Here is a 6,353-nt window from a genome sequence, read left to right as displayed (position 1 = left end):
AACTGGCCAATCAGAATCAAGCATTCCAGAGCGCCGTGTAATAATAATAATAAAATGCAATACCTGAAACATATTTGGGTAACACTTTATTTTACTGTGCCCTTGTTACACATATTACATGTATTTACTATAGTATTTACTATACATTATGCAAAATTACATGTAACTACCCCTAAACCACACTCCAATCCTAACCCTTATCCTATAGTAAGTACATGTAGTTAATTATTATTACTCAGTACTTAAATGTATAATTACACTATAACATGGGCACTGTAAAATAAAGTGTAACCCATATTTGATTGTGATTTGAGAGGATCACACCTACATGCACAAGTTACAAGTTGCCACATGTTGTTAACGGCAAAATATGAAGCAAACTACGTGCTGAACAAAAGCTGTAATTATTACCTTTAATACATGGCCTCACATGGTTACATTCCAGGAGGCTTCATACACAGTTTAACCAGTGCGGTGGGGTTCATGGCTGGTGAGGCACTTACTCCTTCAGAGTCAGATTTACAAATATGAACCCAAAATAGTAGCTTATTCACTATTCAATAGCCAGCATGCACATTGAATACTGTTTATGTTTTATATCTCATCGGCATACTTTACACACACACACACACACACACACACACACACACGCACGCACGCACGCGCGCGCGCGCGCGCGCACGCACGCACGCACGCACGCACACACACACGCACACACACACACAGGGGTAAGGTAATTATTTGGCTAAGAAAGAACATTAAATTTATAGTGGCGAGAGAGCGCGGGTCCATGTACCTTCGGATACCTTTTGTTTTCAAAACAGAAAAACGAATAAACCGTTCATTTTTTACATATTCCACCATATACGAGACAAATTTTTGGTTTGTTTTCCTCAATATTTCTTTAAGTGCGTCAAATTAATATACATCAAAACCAAAACGAAACATCAAGTATTTTTCTTAACATAGCGCATTTTAGTCCACCGTAAGTTCAGCTGAACTGCAGCCTCTGGCGACGAGTGGTGGTAGCACAAGGGTCCGTGTATCTTTTGGCCATTTGTTTTTCAGGTTGAACTTGAACAAACGGGAGTGAGAAAACGGCGCCATTTTCGCTTTTCGTTCATCAAAAAAACGGAAAAACGAGAATTCGGCTTTTTTTTCGTTTTCAACCTAACGTTTAAAAAACGAATAAACAACTTGAAAACTAGTTTCTCACATGTGGGCGGTATGAAACGCCCCCTTCCGCTGATTGGCAAATCAAAGGTCAGTAAGCGACGTCTTCAGTTGTCCCTCGGTTCCGAATAAATAGTCCTCCGCTGCTGTACAGAAAGTATGTTTCATTGCTCACATTAAACAACCGTCCACAAATCGTACAGGGCAGATTATAGACTGTACTTTCTTCTGTGCAACCTAGCGCATTTCATATAAATATTNGAACTTCAACACCTGAGTGTGTTTCCTATATGGGAATCAGATGTAATGTATATATTTGCATAACTTTGATCAGCTGTTTCTCATTAGCAATGGAATAAAATACAGGGGGCATATTTGTGTTTCAGTTCACAATATATATATACAGCTGTTCACTTTGGCTCTAGCCTACAAGTTAGGTTCAGAACATGATGTTATCTGTTCTGACATACAGTGTGAAAGCATATGAAAATTTGGCAGTAAAATGACATTGTTTTGGTCTTGGTTGAGCTTGTGTGTAAAAGAAGTTCAAGCATTTTAAATTTGTGTTAACTGTATGCATTTTGTGTCAAAGCAACAATAAATGTGTTAATTGTATAGTCTACACAGACAGATGTTGTGCTAACTGTGTTAAGAGTTTAGCAAAATTGTTAAAAGTATTGAAAAAATGGTCATAGCGATCGTAAAAAACTGTAATCAAAACCTGTCCTTATCATTGCATATTACATTATAGGCTAGCTGAGTTTGGTAAAAAGTTATAACTACTAAGAGATTGAACAAATAAGCAAAGTGAGTGTCTAAAATAAAGGTTTGAATGAGAATCACCAGAGACTGCTCTCACTCTGGTCACGGTCTGTTTGAACTGTTACCATCTGGCAGGCTTACAGATCAGCCAAAACACACACTAGCCGATTTAGAGACAGTTTCTATCCCAGGACAATAAATATCCTAAACAATTATCTACAGTAAATGTTCAAATGTGATTCTGCTATCTCTCTACACTTTAAGATCTTCCTTATCTGGTTTATTACCTTGTTGCTCATTTTACAGTGATTAGTCAAAATGCTGTTTTTCCAATTTTTAGCACTTTTTTCAGAATCAGAAGAGATTTATTGCCAAGTGTGCTTTCACACACAGGGAATTTTCTTTGATGTTGGAAGCTACAGACATTCAACACAATGACAATACAAATATAATAAGATTTACAGTGTAAAAGATTCTAAGCATATATAAAATAAAAGACTATTGTACAGAAAATGGGGGATAATAACATATAAGAGACATTGTACAGGGTAGTATATAGTAGAATATACATATTAACAGATTGTATGTACACTTGTGCAATGGATAATTTAGTAAGTAGAGGTAGTGTTATATACATGTATACATAAAATGTAGATGTAATAAGGCACTATAGTGCACACATTATCCCTTATATACAGCAGCTGATGTTGTTGCTCAGGCATATTCTCCATTCAACTGGGCTCATCAACCATCACATCTTCCAGAACCGCCAGAAACTGGGAGTGGTGATCGACGATCAGCTTAACTTCACTGATCAGGTTGCCAGTACCACCAGGTCCTGTAGATTAATCCTCTACAATATTAGGAAAATTAGACCTTTCCTATCCGAGCATGCTACGCAAGTCCTAGTCCAGGCTCTTGTTCTGTCCAGACTGGACTACTGCAATGCGCTACTGGCTGGACTTCCAGCTTGCACAACCAAACCTCTACAGATGATCCAGAATGCAGAGGCAAGAGTGGTCACTCTTCTCTTCACTAAGTTACATCGGCTCCCTATAGTCCCTCGAATCAAATTCAAGTCTCTGCTCCTGGCCTACAAGACCACTGATTTGGCACCCCCTTATCTTCACTCGCTAATGCAGACGTATATTCCCACCAGATCCCTACGCTCTGCAAACGAACAATGTCTTGTGGTGCCATCCCAAAAAGGTAAAAAATCTCTCACGTACCTTCTCGGGATCGGTTACACATTTATGGAATGACCTGCCCGCTGCTACAAGATCAGCAGATTCTGTAGCTATCTTTAAGAACCGTCTGAAAACACATCTCTTCCGTCAACACATGACTGATCAATTCTGACTTCTATCTCTTTTCTTTTCTAAACCTTAGCTCTGTATACTGTGGTACCAGTTTTCTTTTATTGCACTTATGCTTTTTGTTGTCCTGATGTTGTTCCAATTGCTTCCATTGTTTCCCTCATCTGTAAGTCACTTTGCATAAAAGCGTCTGCTAAATGACTAAATGTAAATCTCATTGTATGATCTACTTTTTTAAAGGGGTCATATGGCGCGAATACATGTTTTTCTGTGTCTTTGGTGTGTTATAAGTTGCCCATGCATGTACTAGACACGTAAAATTGCAAAAATGAAAGCGTCAGAACAAAAGATGCATTCTATCTAAAAGCGAATGCTCACCCAGACCTGCCTGAAATGCCTCGTGTAACAACACCCCGGCGAATGTACGTCACTTCGTAACATGACTTGACTAAGACCGCCCAAATCTAAACGCAAGTAAGGTGGGCGTACCTGTAAATCTCATTGTATCGTCACTGTCGCAGCCATGTCGCGGAGATGCTGTTGTGAAAAGAAAGACTCTGTTTGCCCTGCCAAAAGATGAGACGACTAAAAACGAATGCTTGTTTCTATCTCTAACAAACTCTGTATGATGTATATGGTTGTTTGTTTATAGTCTTTATAACCTTGTATATAAAAAGTAAAACAGTTAGCTATAGTTTTTAACTATTTAACATAATTGTTTTTAATAAAACCTTACCAATCCTTTACATCAGGGGTCTTCAACTACTTTTCTTTGAGGGCCAGATTCCAAAAGTATAAATAGGATGCGGGCCAGTTTTTTACCCTATATTATATTTTATTTCTGTTATTTATTGCATTTTGTTCCTTTTATACTGTTCTTTTAGATCATATATTAAAACATGCATGCACACAGATATAGCATCCGGTATTTGTGCCTTTTTATGATATTTAATCAAAAGGGGTATTTTCTTTTTATTTTATTTGACATTCCTTAATGCGTTAGTTTACCCCAAAATAAAACTGCTATTAATTGACTCACCCCCAGTCCATCCAAGATGTGGGTGGCATTGTTTTTTCAAAAAGATATTTATGAATATTTTTGGTTGAAGTAATAAAAGTTAAATCAATGAAAGTCAAAAACGCTAATACATTCAGCACAAAAGTAATCCCTGCCCCTTGTGACGTTAAAGTGGCGTCTTATAAAGCGAATCAACTGATCTGTGCAAACAGGGGCGTAGCAAGCTTTTCAAAAATGCGGGGGATGGATGTGGTTTGTTTGTTAACAATAAAAACGATGAATACAATGACAGAAGGGTACAAAAGGTATAACATACAAGATAAAAAAAGCTTCCCATTTAAATGAGTGATACTAGAAAAGTATAAAAACACACTCGGTGGTAAGCTTGATAGTGACATGGGTTTGACAGGACTGTGACTGCTAAATTTTGCTTACTTGCGCCTTGAAAAGGGGAGACAAAAAAAAAACGCCCACACAAAGCTTTTTCTCTGGTGGTATAAATAATGTAACAATTTACCGTTTTTAAACATTAAAATAATATACACTTTCATAGTTCTTCAACAGGTATGCAAACAATGACATCATTTCTCACATTTTTCTCCTCAACAGGTACAATCAAACACAACAGGTAAGTATCCACAAAAGTATTCAGCTAATCAACAAACAAAATACACTGCTTAACAATGACAATTTGTCCCTCCTCCTCGTCAATTCCCTGCCTTCTTCATCACAGTTACTTTATACATTGCATGCCACATACAGTACATAACCGAATTTAGGTAGCTGCCGAACAATATCCCAATTAGCAATTAGCATTAGTCTAAAAAACGAAATATAATACAGAAAACACTCGACATGTCAACAAAACATAAACAGAACATCTTCCCGAACACATATCAAGCTTATTTAAAAACCTCTAAAGCATAAACACTCATTCAAAGTACCTGGAAAAGGGAGATGTAAATAACCATAACCATAAGTTCCCACCTCCTCAGCACGAGCTGACCGATAAATAGGGTTGGGAATCGAAAATCAATTCCAATTTCGAATCGGAATCGAAAGGAATAGGAATCGGATACTTGAGATTAAAATTTGAATTCCTCTTATCAATTCTTGTGTGCATATTTTCAGAAAAGTACATGCGTTGCATGATCTGCTGATATCTCAATAAAAGCCCTTATGAACATTATCGATAATTTTTACTATATTAAGCATAGTTTAGCTATAGAATTTGCATTAAAGCACAGGAATCACAAATTAACCATAGTTGCATTATAGTAACTGCAGTTTAACCATGATGTAGTTCAACTATGATAATACAAATTGTAATAAATCAGAAAAGGTGTGTTTCTATGTGTAAATATACACAAAACGGTGCTCATAAATATATTTAATTTATCAAAGCTGTTAGATAATAAAACCAAAGTCTTACAATGTTATTTGTGTTTCACAGTATGCTCTCAGCATCTGCACATCATGTCCCTTAACATTCACAGAGGTAAGCTGGATTTTCACACAAGTATGTCATTGAACTACTGGTATGTGTGCATTTTTTTGTGTGTTTGTGTGTTTTAGGAGGAGGTGCCATTGATTCGCCAGTGGTGGTGCATTAACCTCATGGAAAGATTTTGCCTAGAAGGGTATGAAGATTCTAAGATATAATTCCAGTATCTTGGCTGTATTAAGTTAGCTAAAGCTATTACATAGAGTTCATATACATTTACATATATTTTCAAAGGCATGGACAGAGGTTTGCATACTGGACCGAAGAAGCATCCCAACTCCTTCAGGGGATCGTTGAGCCTGTGTTTAGGGTGTCGAAATTCACCACCACCAAACTGTCACCCAGCAGAAGAGTTGTGGATGACAAGGACATTGATAAGGTTAATGATTATACAGTAGTGGTTATACATGAAGCATTTGCATGATTGCTGAATAAATAGTATAACTGTTGTGCCATTTTACTATGTAAGGAATAAATGACTATAGGCCATTTAATTAGTCAACCAATTAGAATGAAGCATAAACTTCATTTACTTCAATAGGTGCAGCAGCCAACCATTGTCCGAGACCTAAATACAGCG

The 6,353-nt window shown here is 37.0% G+C and overlaps 1 long non-coding RNA gene across 1 annotated transcript; it reads left to right on the top strand.

The window, feature by feature from the left end:
* The first annotated feature begins 5,708 nt into the window (after positions 1–5,708).
* LOC130549903 (uncharacterized) lies at positions 5,709–6,353 on the top strand. The gene is made up of 4 exons (XR_008962296.1): positions 5,709–5,767; positions 5,845–5,909; positions 6,008–6,152; positions 6,315–6,353. It is a non-coding gene; the product is annotated as an uncharacterized LOC130549903 (long non-coding RNA).

Source organism: Triplophysa rosa, linkage group LG2 (assembly GCF_024868665.1).
Source record: "Triplophysa rosa linkage group LG2, Trosa_1v2, whole genome shotgun sequence".
Lineage (NCBI taxonomy): Eukaryota > Metazoa > Chordata > Actinopteri > Cypriniformes > Nemacheilidae > Triplophysa > Triplophysa rosa.
This window is presented reverse-complemented; position numbering and strand designations above follow the sequence as displayed.